General features: G+C 46.2%; 1 long non-coding RNA gene across 1 annotated transcript; it reads right to left on the bottom strand.

Annotated features, from left to right (window-relative positions):
• Positions 1-5063: 5063 nt before the first annotated feature.
• LOC139705345 (uncharacterized) lies at positions 5064-10939 on the bottom strand. The gene is made up of 3 exons (XR_011707211.1): positions 10771-10939; positions 5517-5630; positions 5064-5206 (listed from the first exon to the last, which is right to left on the bottom strand). It is a non-coding gene; the product is annotated as an uncharacterized lncRNA (long non-coding RNA).
• Between the last annotated feature and the right edge of the window lie 3186 nt (positions 10940-14125).

Genomic DNA, 14125 nt, shown 5'->3' with positions numbered 1-14125 from the left:
ACCTTGGATTGAATCTGCACTTTCTCATGATTGGTGAGGAGAAACATGACGTGCCTGCACATGTTTGGAATTCTTCTATCAGAGCTTTTTCATGAGCTTGGCCCATTTTTCAATTGGCAGTCTTTTTTCATTGATGTTAAAATTTCCCTATGGAAGAGGATATTAATCTTCTGTCATCTTTTATAATTATATTTTTGTATTAATTTTTTTTCTTTGCAAATATTTTTAAAATTTTTCTCCTTTAGTTTGTAGCTATTGGGTTATGGGAAAGAAAAATATATATTCCCATTTCAAGATCAGAAATGGTTTTAAGGTTTTATTTAAATCTTGGACAAGGACTGTGTCTCCTACTGGGCTAGGGTCTGTCTTCAAGTGTGTTTTCACGCGGTGCATTGCATGTTTAGAACGCCCTTTGCTAGCTGCCATGTAAGGAGCAGTTTGTTGGGTGTGCCATTTTGAGGTTAGCATTTCTTCCCTGTCAAAATTGTGCAGGCATCTGACTGCTCCATTTTCTTCTGAGATCTTATTATGTCTTTGAGAAGAAGTTATAGCCTGTCTTTCTTTCTTTTGTTTTGGCTAAAAGAACCTGTTTACCTGTTTCTTCTTATTGAATGTAAGATTCTTTTTGTTTCTTTAAAGTTCAATAATCTTACCAGGAAAAAAAATCTCTATTAATTATTCTTCACTAATTTTCCAGTTCATGGTACATTGTTTGAAGTTCTTTTATGTTTTTATTATCATTTAATTCCTTTAGTCTATTCTATAATCTGTGGAGCAGCCCATATCCATGTCATCTCCATTGTCTTTCCTATTTTGATCTTTATCTTGGTCTGAATTCCCCCAAACAATATGAGCAAAGCATCATGGCCGCCCTTCACTTGGAAAGTGATTCAAACAACAAGGATGAAAGAAAATGGAAGCCAGACAGGAGGAAATGCACAGGCACTTTTGTGTCTCAGGGGGCTGGTCATGCAGTCCTGGGAAAACGTGGCTGCTCCTCCTTGCTACAGATGAGCCGCTGTGTCTGGAACAGGGGGTGGTGACTACCATTCACCCACCAAACCTTTGCTCAAACTTGTCTGCTTGCTCCTCTCCATTAAGGTGTCCTGGATGCTCTTCTTCCTCCTCTAACATCAGGCCTCCAGGAGTAGCAGGAGAACCACGTTCCTCCTCCTCTACATACTGCTTCAACTGGGAGGCAGTGGGAGCAGAGGTCTCCATCACCGTGATTGGGGGAAGATGCACCCCCAAGCCAGGTGTTAGGAGACAGGAGGATGCTGTGACCCAGGGCCAGGTATGTGCCCTGGCTGCGCTGTGTGTGTGGCCAAAATCCCAGATCACAGTTGGCTGCAAGGGGTAGAGCAGCATCCTTGGCTGAAGTCCCCCAAGGGGCCCAATCTGAGACTTGGATCTTGATCTTAATGTAATAAATTTTCCTGTCATTTTTTCACTTTCTTGTCTTGGGCCTTTATGTTATCTCTGCCTCACACTCCTGTCCAGATAGTAACTGAATTGGTTTCTCCAGTGTTGATTTTCATAATTTCAGCTTCTAAAACATTTTAAATTTCTGCAGTGGCACCATTTCTTCCTCATCATCTTAATTTAGGCCTGCCAAATCTATTTTTATCTTATTCTGTTATCTTCTTTGGTGCTTAAACTTTTCTTTTGTTCTTTTTATTCCCTTTGTATGTGAAGAAATCCCCTGATTGATTTGATTTCCCTCCCTCCCTCCCTTTCTTCCACCTGCTCTCCATCCTTTCCTTTTTAAAAAATAGATTTCAAGGGGATTGTGGTGTAGTCAGTGGTAGAGTATATGCTTAGAGCATGCAGGAGGCTCTGAGTTTAATCCCCCCAAATAATTTCAGAACAGCCATGCATTTCTGAATGCTAATGGCAAGTTTTCCATTGAGAATTGAACACGAGTTCTCTTGTTTCTTCCCTGCAACAAAAGTATTGTCTTTGTAAAGCCCAGAGTCATCTGTTAAGCCACCAAAGTTGTACATCTGACACAGGAGCCTTCCACTAGCTGTGCCCGACTCCAAACCCTGCCTGTACCTGTTGAGGGTTTTCTGTACTCAGTGCATCCTGTGCCCTCCAGAAAGGCCCACAGGTTGCTTTCCCAACCTGGTTTCACCTCTCACTGCAAACAGTGATCAAGCCATGGCACTACTTATGCTCGACCTCCTTGTCTGTGAGACAGGGAGCTTGAGTCATCTTCCCTCTGGCTCCGACTTCCTGTCTGTTCTCTCCCACCCCACACGGCGTGGGTGTTGGAGACCTCACCGGGACTTTCAGTTTCAAATGCTGCTTGTCCAGGGCTGAAGCGGCTGCACACTTAGCTCTTCATGGGCCTCGAGGAAGTTCCCCAAAAGCCAGTGCTGGGCTCCCCCACCCTCAGCAGTCTTGATTGGTCGCAGGGTGCAATGAACCACTGACTCAAGAAGCAGAAGAAACTAGAATTTTTACTGCTCAGAGCTCAAAGGGAGGAACTTTGTCCTCAGAAGGGTCTCTGGAGGAAGTCCCCTTGGTCACATACTTATCCCTGGCACTCGGCCCTGCTCTGCAAGTTGAGCAGACACAACTATGCACAGAGGCACTTAAGACTGGGTAAAGCACACTGATTCGAAAACATAAAATCCTCTCTCACGAGGGAGGGCACATTCTGTGGGTTTTGAATCGATGATTTCCTGTGGTGTTTTGAGAGCTGATGTTGGGGCTGCTGGGGGTGAGTGGGGATAGGGATGATGACATGGGTGCTTTGTGAAGGACAGGAGGGTGACTGTTCTCAACCCCAGAGCCCAGGATTTGGACCTCAGTTTCAGAAACTAGAGGGTGTCATGAGGTGACTGTCATGATGTCCTTTGGCTTCCTCCAGGTTTGCAGAGTGGAGGTTGGCTGCTCGGCACTGCCCATCCTCTACCCCCATTTCTGGTCATGGTGACAGAAGATGGCACTTGGAGGCTCCCCAGATTCAGGGGTGCTCACGTGACCCAACAGCCCCCGAGTTCCCCTTTACAGGGATCAGTGCAGGATGAGCATGTGAGACCCAGACTTTTGTTGAACCTGCCTGGGACGATTCTTTTCTCCTGGCCTCAGAGTGGAGGGGTCAGGAGTTTGGCAGCCATTTTTGCATGACTGGGAACACTTCAAACACTGGGCAGTGATACAGGAGTACAGGGAGTACCAGCCCTGGAGAAAAAGCTGGGGCCCCAGAGTCCATCATGACTGAAGCCCCGTCCACCCTAGCGCACTCGCTGCGACCCAGGGCTTTCTTTGATTTAAGCAGCTCAGAGCCAAGAGTTCTGCAGCTCCTAGACAGGACCACTGCAGGACGCCATGCACCTGTGCTGCCTTGCGGCTGCCTGAGCAAAACCCTATTGTCCTTTGATCCCACTAAAGTCAGATGACAGCCCTTCCTCCCCTGTCATGGTTTCTACCAAAAGGCTTTGATGTTCTCTAAGATCATGGCCCCAGCATTTCACCTGCCCAAGGAACCTGGCTTGGGGTGTTGTTTCACAGAAGTCTTGCAGAACGCTTTCAGTAAGCAAAATCAGGATGAAGTTGCCCTGTTCTTGGGTGGGATCTCCCTTCCCTCAGCCCAGAGTGAATGCTGATCCACCCCCAGGTAAGTGGCTGCAGCAGGCTCTGGATCACCCTCCATCTCAGTGTGCCCTGGATGTCAGCCCCCTCCAAGCTGAGCCAGCAAGGAATGGTAAAGGCAGTGGCATCTCTAGCTGGACACACCCACCCACAAGCAGGAAAAGGGCAATGTCAAGGGAGAGTGGAAGGGCAGTTAGTTGAATGAGATTTTTAAAATCTTTTGCTTTACTTTGGAGCTATAACCATAAAAAAAATAACCACTTCCATTTGGATAAGGCTTTTTCCTTTTTATATCTCAAAGGGCTTTCATATCCACATCTGAACTGATCCTTACAATTCTGTGACATAGCTAGAAAGGCTATTGTAATTCCAGTTTTACAGTTGATGAAAGTGAGTTCTATAGAAATAAACCAGGGGCATGTAACTAATTATTAATCTATACTCTGTGGGTTCTCAGGGTAAGTACTCTCTTTGTTTTCTGATTTACAGATATTATCATGTCATACTTCAAATGATTCGTGCGTGAACTTGTCAATGAGAATACAGTTGGTCTTGTCCAGGATCCTAGAAGTTTCAAACTCTATAAGGACTTTGCAAAAGGCCAGCATTACTGTTGATGCTAGGCTTTCCTTAGTAATTTTTTAAACTAATTAATTTTATAGACTAAATTCAATTTCTTACAAGAACTTTGGGGACATTTAAATCATTATGCACTACCTGTTATCTCTGTAAGATTGCCAGGTCGGGGGAGGAGACACTTATACTTGCAAGATCCAAGTTTAAGCCTACGGCTCTTTAATTAGGAACTAGCTGCAGCTGCATGATTGCAAACCCAGCATGGGAGGGCATCTTCCTGGGCTCCTGGCCTCAGCTCAATGTACAGAATCAGGGGTTACTGGCATGCTCTGATTCCTCCAATCCCTGCCAGGATGTGGGCTCTGGCATTGTGGAGCCGTGAGTAATTCCAGCTCGCCTCTCATGAACTGGCATCCTTGGGAAGGTTACTTATTTTTTCTAGGATTCAGTTTCTAGAGAACTATTAATAACAATAACTATTTATAGAGTTATATAAAGATTAAATGCTTTCATATTTATGAAACACTCAGTATAGGGCCTGATAGTATATGTCCAACAAAACCCCCTGTCAATTTCATGATGAATCTCAGCACAGTACCGGCATCACCAGCATCTCCGTTGCCACAGTCATCAAAGCTAACTGAGGGCTCTCATTTGGGGCAACTAGTAATCTGCTTCCTGGGCTCTACCACAACTCAGTGTCTGCCCATAATGCAGGGATTGCATTTTGTGCCATGAGCTTTACACATAGGAATCAGAATAAAACATGACCATGACATTTTTTTTTTTAATTCCAACAGGAGGTCTTATGTAATCCAAGTCCCATGACTCAGTAGCTGTGCTAGTGTTCCACTACCAAATTCCAGGGTCAAGGGGGGGGGGGGGGGGCTGTCTGCTTTACAGCTGTAATCCTCAGTGGCTGGAAATCAGCTCTGCTGGCGACTCTGATCTTGGCCTGTGTTCTGGCCATTCTGTTTCACAGGCTGTAACACCGCAGACCAAGAGGAAATGGAGGACACCTGTTAGGATTCTGGACATGAAGGGGTACATTTTACTTGAAGCTACTTTCAGGTCTAAATCTGGTGGCTTCGTTTGTGGAGGCCTTGCTAATTAATACACATCAAAAATGATTTTACATGTAAATGGTCATATATGATAACATGAGATGCATGATAATGACTTTATAAATATCACCTCTGGTTTGAAAATCATTTCCTGTTAAGCGATTCCTCCATCTAGGTATTTCTACTAAGAAAATACTGTACTGGTAAGTGCCACTAAAAGCTTTTGAACTTTCAAAATATAATTAGGTTTAATGAAAGAAAAGAAAATCTTCCTACCCACTGAAATGGTCCTCAGACCAATGGTGGAATGCGCCAAGCACGGCCTAATAGGCTTAGACAGTCCTCTGCTTTCCCCTTCCTTCCTCTCCTCCAGAGTAAGATATTCTGTTTCTAGAAAGAAAGAGAGAAAGAAAGCAATTATAAGATGAAACTGCACATTTTTAAAAACCATACATTTTCACAATTCTTCCAGTAGAGTGGTTGTGTGGGATGTCTATTTACTTTCAGCTATATTTTCTTTGCTTAAGTTATGTGCACAAGTTTCTTTTTCCATGTTTAATTTTAGGATGGCACTCAAGTTTGCAGAAAATATTTACACATAAAAAAAACTAACCATATATTACACTATTATTAGCCACTAATCCTGTCGACACAGCATTTCTGAGGAACCACAAAATTCGCATCCCCAATCCTTGTGAGTCGGTAGCCACATGGCTCTGAGGCCCTGCAGTGGTTTTGCTTTGGTTGTGATAGCATAGCCTTGGGGATTTTTGCAGGAGAAGCCACTAAAAACATCAAAACCTAATAGTTCTGGTTCCTTGGGATGTAGGCATAAATAAGACATGATGTTCACACCAGTGGGCATGAGGAGAGACGTTGGGTTCGCTGCAGGGCAATCGGCTCCTTGGTGAAGGCAGACGCTAGGCAATCTGCTAAGGCATGAGGATCTGTGTAGTCGCTCCTACTGTGTATCACAGGATTTAAAGACCAAGGAGGAGGAGACGGAGCAGGAGAAGATGCATCCCCTGTCCCCACGCAGCTGCCACCAACTAACTAGGAGGTGTGTTGCATAGTGCATGAGCCCAGTGGGCCAGAGACGCAGGGCGGAGAGAGATGTGATGCTGCCCTCCAGCAGACTGGCCTCCAGAAGGAGCCTGCTGGGAGGAGGAGTGCCCAGGCGGCTCCTGGCTGCTGGACCCTGGCAGCGCTGGCTCTTCCAGCAGCGTTCTGCCGTCTCAGAGTGACTTTAGTCCCAGTGTGCTCTCTCTTTTCCACTTGTCTTCGCTTCTTCACTGTAATTTGAAACACCGCTTGCCGTGAGCTCTGGGAAACGAGCAAGCCTTGGGAGGACTGTGGCTTCCTGTGCTGCAGGAAGAACCAGAGAGAACCAACATCTGGCACGTGCTGGGACCCAGTGGGAGTAGTGATTAGATTCCTATGGTGGCAGGTAAGAGGATCTGTCATAGGATACATAGCAGAGCATGTGGCTGGGCCTCGGAAGACCCTGGAAGCAGAGCTCAGCCTCAGCCAGCTCCCTGTGGGAACAGCCCTCCTCTGCTCTGGGTCACCTCCTCTTGTACTTGAGAAGAGCTCCCACGTTAGTCATACATGGGGGAACTTTGAGCCTCTCTAACTCCTGCAGCTGCTTAGTGAGAAGAGAGCCCCTTCTGGCTGGGGACCCTGAGAGGAGGATTCTGATTGACCTGGCTCCAGGTGGACACTCTCCCTGGACTCATCAGCTGTGGCCAAGAGTAAGACCCTCCCTATGAACATGGTGCGTGGTACGTTGAACCTCAAATGCGAACCACACGCATGTGTATGTGAACCTCACTTGTGACAACAGTCACTAAACCCTCATGCAGAGAGCCACTCTGTGGGAGTCCACTGGAAAGGGGGATGTCCATCAGTGCTTCCTTAAGGAAAGGCTTTCTCTGAGTTTTCCAGAATCTATGGAAATTAAAGCACCAGGATCAATGAGTAGGACAAAACCTCAGAAGCTAATTGCTTTGGAGTTCTGTGGACTAGACTTGGCCTTCAGGATTGATCCTTCTTCCTGTCTCACCACCTGCCCTTGGCTATTTGGAATAGGACACGTGACCTGAGAGATAAGAAGAGACAGTGCCACCTACACCCTACCCCATCAGCTTCCTTTCACAGCCCCTCCCTGGGCTCAGGGGTTCTACCCGGGGGCCGCCTTTCTGGGAGGGGAGTCCCGCCAGTGCCGCTTGCCTCAGGACCATGGCTCACCCAGAGTCCAGGCAGCCACACAGTGGGCTTGGGTCGTCACTTCTACCGGTGACTAGGAAATCCAGGCAACTTTACAGCTAAACCTGTCCACAGAGCTCTCAAGGGCACACATTTGTCCCTAAGTTTCTAGGTGCACGTTTCATGCCAGTTTCCAGCCTGATGCAAGACTGTGGCTCCTGCAGTTGATCATTCCCTACAGTGCATTCTTAATTCCATTTTACGTCCTCATAAGGACCGAAGGGAAAGCGAGGAACAAGAGACGGGGCACGAGACATGAACGACGGAGACCAGGCAGAGAGCCACACGAGGGTGTATTGGTCAGAGCTGACACATAAAGGCCAAGTCTCTATAGCGGGGAGAGGGGCCAAGCAGGCTTGGATTCTGAGACTTTGATGGGGCAGACTCAGGAATCCGAGCCCCGTGGGTCCTGTTGCAGGTGGTTAGGGGTGGGGTGGTCTGAGGAGTGGTGAGCCTTTCTCAGAAACGCCCTTGGGGGGAAGGTGAGACTTTTTCCTTTAAGGCAGCTGTCTCTTAAGATGGCCGTCCAGATGCTAAGCAAAGACCTTATGAGAACCAAACATGGTTTTTATAAATACATAAATATTTTAACATATTTTTAATGGCAAGCAAATCTAAATACAATATGTAAAATGTTTAAGTTTGAAAATGAATTAAGCATCATGAGAAAACTTAAGCAGACTTTTTTCCTTCCATTGCATGACCATAGAGCCTGGGAAAGAAGGTAAGACTGTGAAGAGGAATTTCTACATCACATACAAAATGTAACTAATGTGCTGAGAAGACCAGTGACATCCCTGTTGCAAGTTGATGAAAACAGAAATCCATTTCCTTCCAGATCATGGCCTGCAAGACAATTATTTGGTGTGTGTGAATTCTTTGATATACTAACAGGGTCATTATCCTGCAGGAGAGAACTTCAGAAGATAATTCAAAGTGACTGCAAGCATATTTAAGAAATGGCCAGTCAGAAGAATGCAGGTCATGCCAAATTTCAAGGCTCAGTTGAGAAAATGACCACTCAAATTTAGGCTCCATTAAAACAGGACCCGTGGTTCCCGCAGACAGGGCACATTTTTCTAGTTCCTTGTTCCAATTCCTGTACTCAACATGGTGCCTGGAGGACAATAGGCACCTACCAAGTGAATACAGTGTCTGTTTACTTATACTTCCTTTATTTGAAGAAATGACTAGCCAGGATTCTCTGGCTAAAAGGTATCTAGAGAATCAGAACGGACCGTAAGGGCACTGAAGCACAGCTAAAAGTTAAGATGCTTCCTGACAAGAAAGAAGAGACACTTCCGTTTACATTTAATGGTGGCTTAGCAGAGTACTTGAGAACGTGCATCAGGAAGACCATGATTAGCTATCTTTTATCTTCAGAAATGGAGCAAGAAGAAATGGTTTTAAACATTTATATGTGGCTCTAAAGCTAGACCTAAAAGAACGAATTCTGATGACATTGATGACTGCAGCTCCGTCGAGGAGACCCTGGCTGGCTTTCTGCTTTGAGGTGGAAGATGCGATGCATATGTCCATGTTCAGATCCTCCGGAAGTTCTCCAGAATCACAACCCAAGTGTTTAAAGCAGGCATAAATTCACAAGGTCAAGGAGAATTAGAGCAATGAAAGCAATAAAAATTTGGACACAGCATGATAGAAAAGGGGTCAAAGATCTATCACAGTCTAGAACTGGAGGCAGGAAAAACAGAATTAAAGCAATTTATACCTATAAGTCTCAGAAGGCCTAGTGATCAGGGGCCCTGGATACTGCTGGAAGTGGGTAGGGTTAAGGCAGATGACCCAAATAAAGATGATTTCTCAGAATTGTTAAGAAGCAAACAGCCTCCAGAATCCCTCTCCTCTTCCAGGTGACTACGTCTCCCCTGTCCTTCTTCATGACACAGGATCTATTCTTTGTTTGTGATGGAAAAGAGGCCTGTGGACTCGAGGAACACGAGTGACTGAATACAGAGGGGCTGTACTGAGACTTGAGGGTGGGTGAATGAGGACACGCTGGGGCCAAGGACCTCTGTCCAGTCTCTACTCTCACCCAGATCCCGTGAGGCTGGGACTTCACCGCCTGGTCAGGAGATGAAGACACTGCTGTCTTGGTTACTTGGGCACCCAAGGAAAAACCCAACACTGGATCTCTGACTGAGCAGTCAGCCAGAAGGGAGGCTGACGCAAGGTGACTCGTCCCTGTGTTTAGAGCTTCCAGTGAGTTCTGCCATGGCTTCTGCTTAATAGAAGCAGACAGCCAAGCGTTAAGAGTCACCTGAAAATATCTTTACCATGAAGGATAAATGTCAACACAAATAGAAAAAAGCAACTTTCAGGAGATGGAATCACACAGAAAAAGGAAAACAACATCAAAAATCTCGCCAAACCCAAACAGAAAGCCATTAGTAATATTCTTTCAGAATTAAGCAAATATAAGGAAAGCATAAAGTAAGAACCGGGTGTTACAGAAAAAGAACACTCGGGGGAAAAAGAATGAAACATTTTTAGGAATAAAAAAAAAAACACCACAATAGAAATCACAAGTCAGTGGAAAGTTTGAATTATTGGTCAAGAAAGCAGAATGGAAAGATGAAGGAATGTGAAATAGGAGAAAGTAATCAGAGGACCTGGAGGTTTCATACCTAATAATATAGCAATCCCCCCTTATCCAGGGGGAGCATGTTCTACAGATGCCTGAATCCACAGGCAGTACTAAGGCCTGTGTATGCTGTTTCCCTCTATATACATACCTATGACAAGGCTTAATACATAACTCAGGCACCGTAAAAGAATAACAATAAATGATAGTAAAACATACAATTATGATAACATGCAGAAATAAGATTTTTTAAAAACTGTAGAATTTTTTTTTCAATTTCCACTTAATATTTTGGACTACAGTGACTACAAATAACTGAAACCCAAGGAATTAAAAGTGCAGTTAGGTCTGGGGTGTTGCTCAGTGGTAGAGCGCTTGCCTGGCATGCTCAAGGCCCCGGGCTCCTTCTGCAGCACCTCCAAAAAATGAAGACCCCGCAGATAAGAGGGGGACTACTGCAGTTCCCCAAAGAGAAAAGGAAATCAAGTAATGAAAGAAAATGCCCAATGCAGAAGGACATAAGTTTCTAGTCAGAGGGAACACAACACAGGCAGCACGTAGTGAAAACAGACCTCAACAGGTCTGCTCACACATTGTTAATTTCAGAAAACTCGGGGGAAAAAATCCTACAAGCATCTAGCAAGAAAGAAAAGGGTCACATACAAAGCAAGGCCTCCTTCTTCAGCTGAGAGCCATGGAGGACGGGTTTCCTGGTTCTGAAGGAAGTGGTTTCCTGGCAGGAGTTCTTTGCCCAGATCATCAGTCAGTGGATGTGAAGTCACGATGTCTCCAGAAAGCAGCCTTGGAGACGTGCTACTTATGCACTCTCTCCCGGGACTCCATGGACAGTCGTGCTCCACACCCAGAGAGAGTCTGGGTCCAGAAAGAGGAGCACAGGGTAGAGCACCAGGTGAAGACAGAAGGCAAGAGGAGGGAAGCCTGCGATGCCGGAGGCACCTGGAGAGGCAGCGGCCAGAGGCCCAGGCGGTGGGCGGCAGGCTCCGGAAGCTTCTTCAGGAAGTCTGAACCATGAGAACGAATGTGTGGAGAGGCGGTTGTACCACTACTGAAGCTTTTGTGTTGGATTAATGGTAAGTACATACGAAATTAGGTGAATCAAAGAGATAAAGTTATTATCTCCAGGGAAAACAAAGGTTAGGCAAGAAAAGAAAAGCACTCTTAGCTTCCTAGATGGCTTGCCCAGGAGTAGTGTTGCAAAGCCGCAGTACGTAAACAAGCATCGGTCACACCAGAACTATGGCTTAACTTTGCAATGCTTAAAGCCGAAAAACCAAGGAAGAACACAGGCCTGTGTTTGGAGGTGACCCACGGTGATCAGGGAAGGTGTGGAACACAGCTGCCCCGGGGGAAGGGAGAAAGAGTGGAGGCCTCTGTTTTTATAAGGAAATCTGAGTGTGATGACTCTTTATTCTGTGTACAGGTGCAAGTTTTATAAAACTAGAAGCCAACTGACGAGAAGGGAAGGGAGGGAGGGAGGCGGGAGGGAAAGAGAAAAGGTAAGAGAGAGGACACCCACCCACTTCTTGGGTGCACAAGCCTTGGCTGGATTAACACACCGCCTTGGCCACACAAGGACCCTGGACGTCAGCGGCAGAATTCCCAGCGTGTACTCCGTGGCCTGCCACGTGCCCGTCGGCACTTTCCCTCCTGTCTTTACTACACTAATTGTAAAGTTTAGCTCTCTCTCTTCCTTCCTATGATCATCCAACAGCAAGCCAAAAGGGGAACCCAGGAAAGCGCTTCCAGTTCAGGCTGGGCTAAGACAGGCTCCTTGGAGGCGAGTCAATTAGCACACTGCTGCCTTTGCCCAGCTGTTCACACATTTGTGGTACACTTGGGAAATTGTGGCCATGTTTGTAGAATTTACAATTCAAATTAAAGGAGAAGTTTGCAGCTATTTAGAACATATTTTAGAAGACAACCCTTTGATCTTCTCGAGCCTTATACACTTGTATGTTTGGCAGCTACACCAGGGAGGAGCTTCTGGGGGCAGCTGGACAGTGGGAAGCCAGCCACCTGTGGAGTGCTGGGTCTCCTGGCTGCTGCAGGATGATGGGGGCTTGGAATACAGTGCACGCTTTCTACCCTCCCCCTGTTCTGTGCGGCAAGTGGCCCTGTTGGAGCTGTGGGTACGGATTTCTTCCTTGACTAAGAGGGAGTGTGGGACATCCACCCTTCTGTGCGCTGATGTGAGCTCCCCGGGATGGGGGTTCAAGTTTCAGTGCTGCCATTCATTTAGGCAGCTATTTCACATCTCTAAGCCCAATTTCCTTGCCTAAAAATGAGAATTTCCATATTCTTTCATAGGTTCTTGAAAGGCTTTGGTGGAATCATATAAATTAACATTTGATGGATTAACTATTATGACCTAGGCAATGCCTTGTCTGAATCCTTGGCAGCTGGTGGCCCCGCCTTTTCTTAAAGCTGACGACCACTTCAGGCGACATCACTTGCAGTGCCACCAGGGACCCGTCACATGCATTCCAGTTTGACCAGGTAAGAACACTGAGCAGGAGAGCACTGTTGAAATAGAGGATCGGAGAAGAACCTGTTAGGGTCTGTAAACAAGTCAGGATGGCGCCTGGCATTTTGCCAGGGAGAGTGGTTTATGAAGTAACGCCAGCGAGCCATTAAGTGTGGAGATTCCTTATTGGTTGACTGCTGTATCTAGTTTATGTTAATTAAGATAAGCTGTGTGGAATGTATATATACCCCTCCTGTCCTACAATAAACGGCTCCCACTCCTGCTGTATCCACCTACACAAGTTCCTGGTTACTTTGCTGCAGCCAGACTGTGGCAAGAACCCGTCAAGGGCATCTAGCTGGTAGGTACAAAACCCAAAACCACACGTAGGAAGCGTCTTACTTGATGATACCAGGAGCAATTTGGCTTGCTGGAAAGCTCTGAGCTGGATTCAACCCCTCATTGAAGTCAGCCCCTTTCTTTGATGTGACAGCCCTTCAGTATTTGAAAGCACCTACTCTGCCTTCTCAAGCCCCTGGTGGTTTGAAGCTAGGCTCACTTGCTTCTTGGCATGTCAGATGCTGAAAGTCTTCCAGGTTTCAGCTCCCATGAGGACTTGAACATCCTGGATCATTGGCCAAGATCCCATTCAACGCACTGGGAACTTTCTCTCCCCTGGTGGCCAGTGTATGAATCCTGCAGCATAATGGATTCCAGATCCTTCAGATGGCTTGCCACCAAGCCCTTCGTCACAGTTTGTGTCATACGCATTAGGCTGTCATCTCTACAAGCCTGTATTAGGTCAGCCAGTTGAAGATTGGCCTGACCATCCAACACATACATCTTCAAGGCCTATTTATCCTGGTTTACTGGCTCCCCATCATTTGAACAGATTTTGCATTCCTACTTGATGAAAGCAACAGAGTATATTTCATTCACACACAATTTTTACAAATTGAAGGTGCAAATCAAAGGCCACTGGTTTCATCTTCTCATAATTTGCTGTGTGACCCTGGGCAGGTGACCCTAATTCTCCGTCTGCATGGATATGGACAGCTTTGCATCTTGGGGGCAGCAGGGCCAATGGAACTTCGAAATACTAATTAACAAAGATCATCCTGAATGCAATGTCAATTCCAACAACCCTTCCTTGGAACTAAAACTCTGAACACAAAATAACCTAATTTTTATCCCAGAGAGAGTTAGGAAGGCCCAGGTTTCAGATGAGGAGAGGAAAATACAGACTGACAGGTTGCTTTGTGCTGCCCAGTGTGTCCTGCTGGGCCAAGGGGTCAGGGGGTCTGCTGGACATAGGCACTGGCTTTCAGCATGTCTGTGTGGGCTCAGGATCCACTTCCCAGATGGAGACGGTGCAGATGGTGCCAGCAGCGGCGGGGTGGGAGGGTTCCGTCTCTTGGAGAAGGAGTAAAACCATCTTCCCAGATGGAGAGGTCAGGGCTATGGCTATTTCTGGTGTTTTTCAGTAGGAGGACAACGTTATTCCCACACCTGATTGGCAATCCTTTTTGGCAC

This window comes from Marmota flaviventris, chromosome 4 (assembly GCF_047511675.1).
Source record: "Marmota flaviventris isolate mMarFla1 chromosome 4, mMarFla1.hap1, whole genome shotgun sequence".
Classification (NCBI taxonomy): Eukaryota; Metazoa; Chordata; class Mammalia; order Rodentia; family Sciuridae; genus Marmota; species Marmota flaviventris.
The sequence above is the reverse complement of the archived record's forward strand: the minus strand, read 5'-3'. Positions and strand labels throughout refer to the sequence as shown.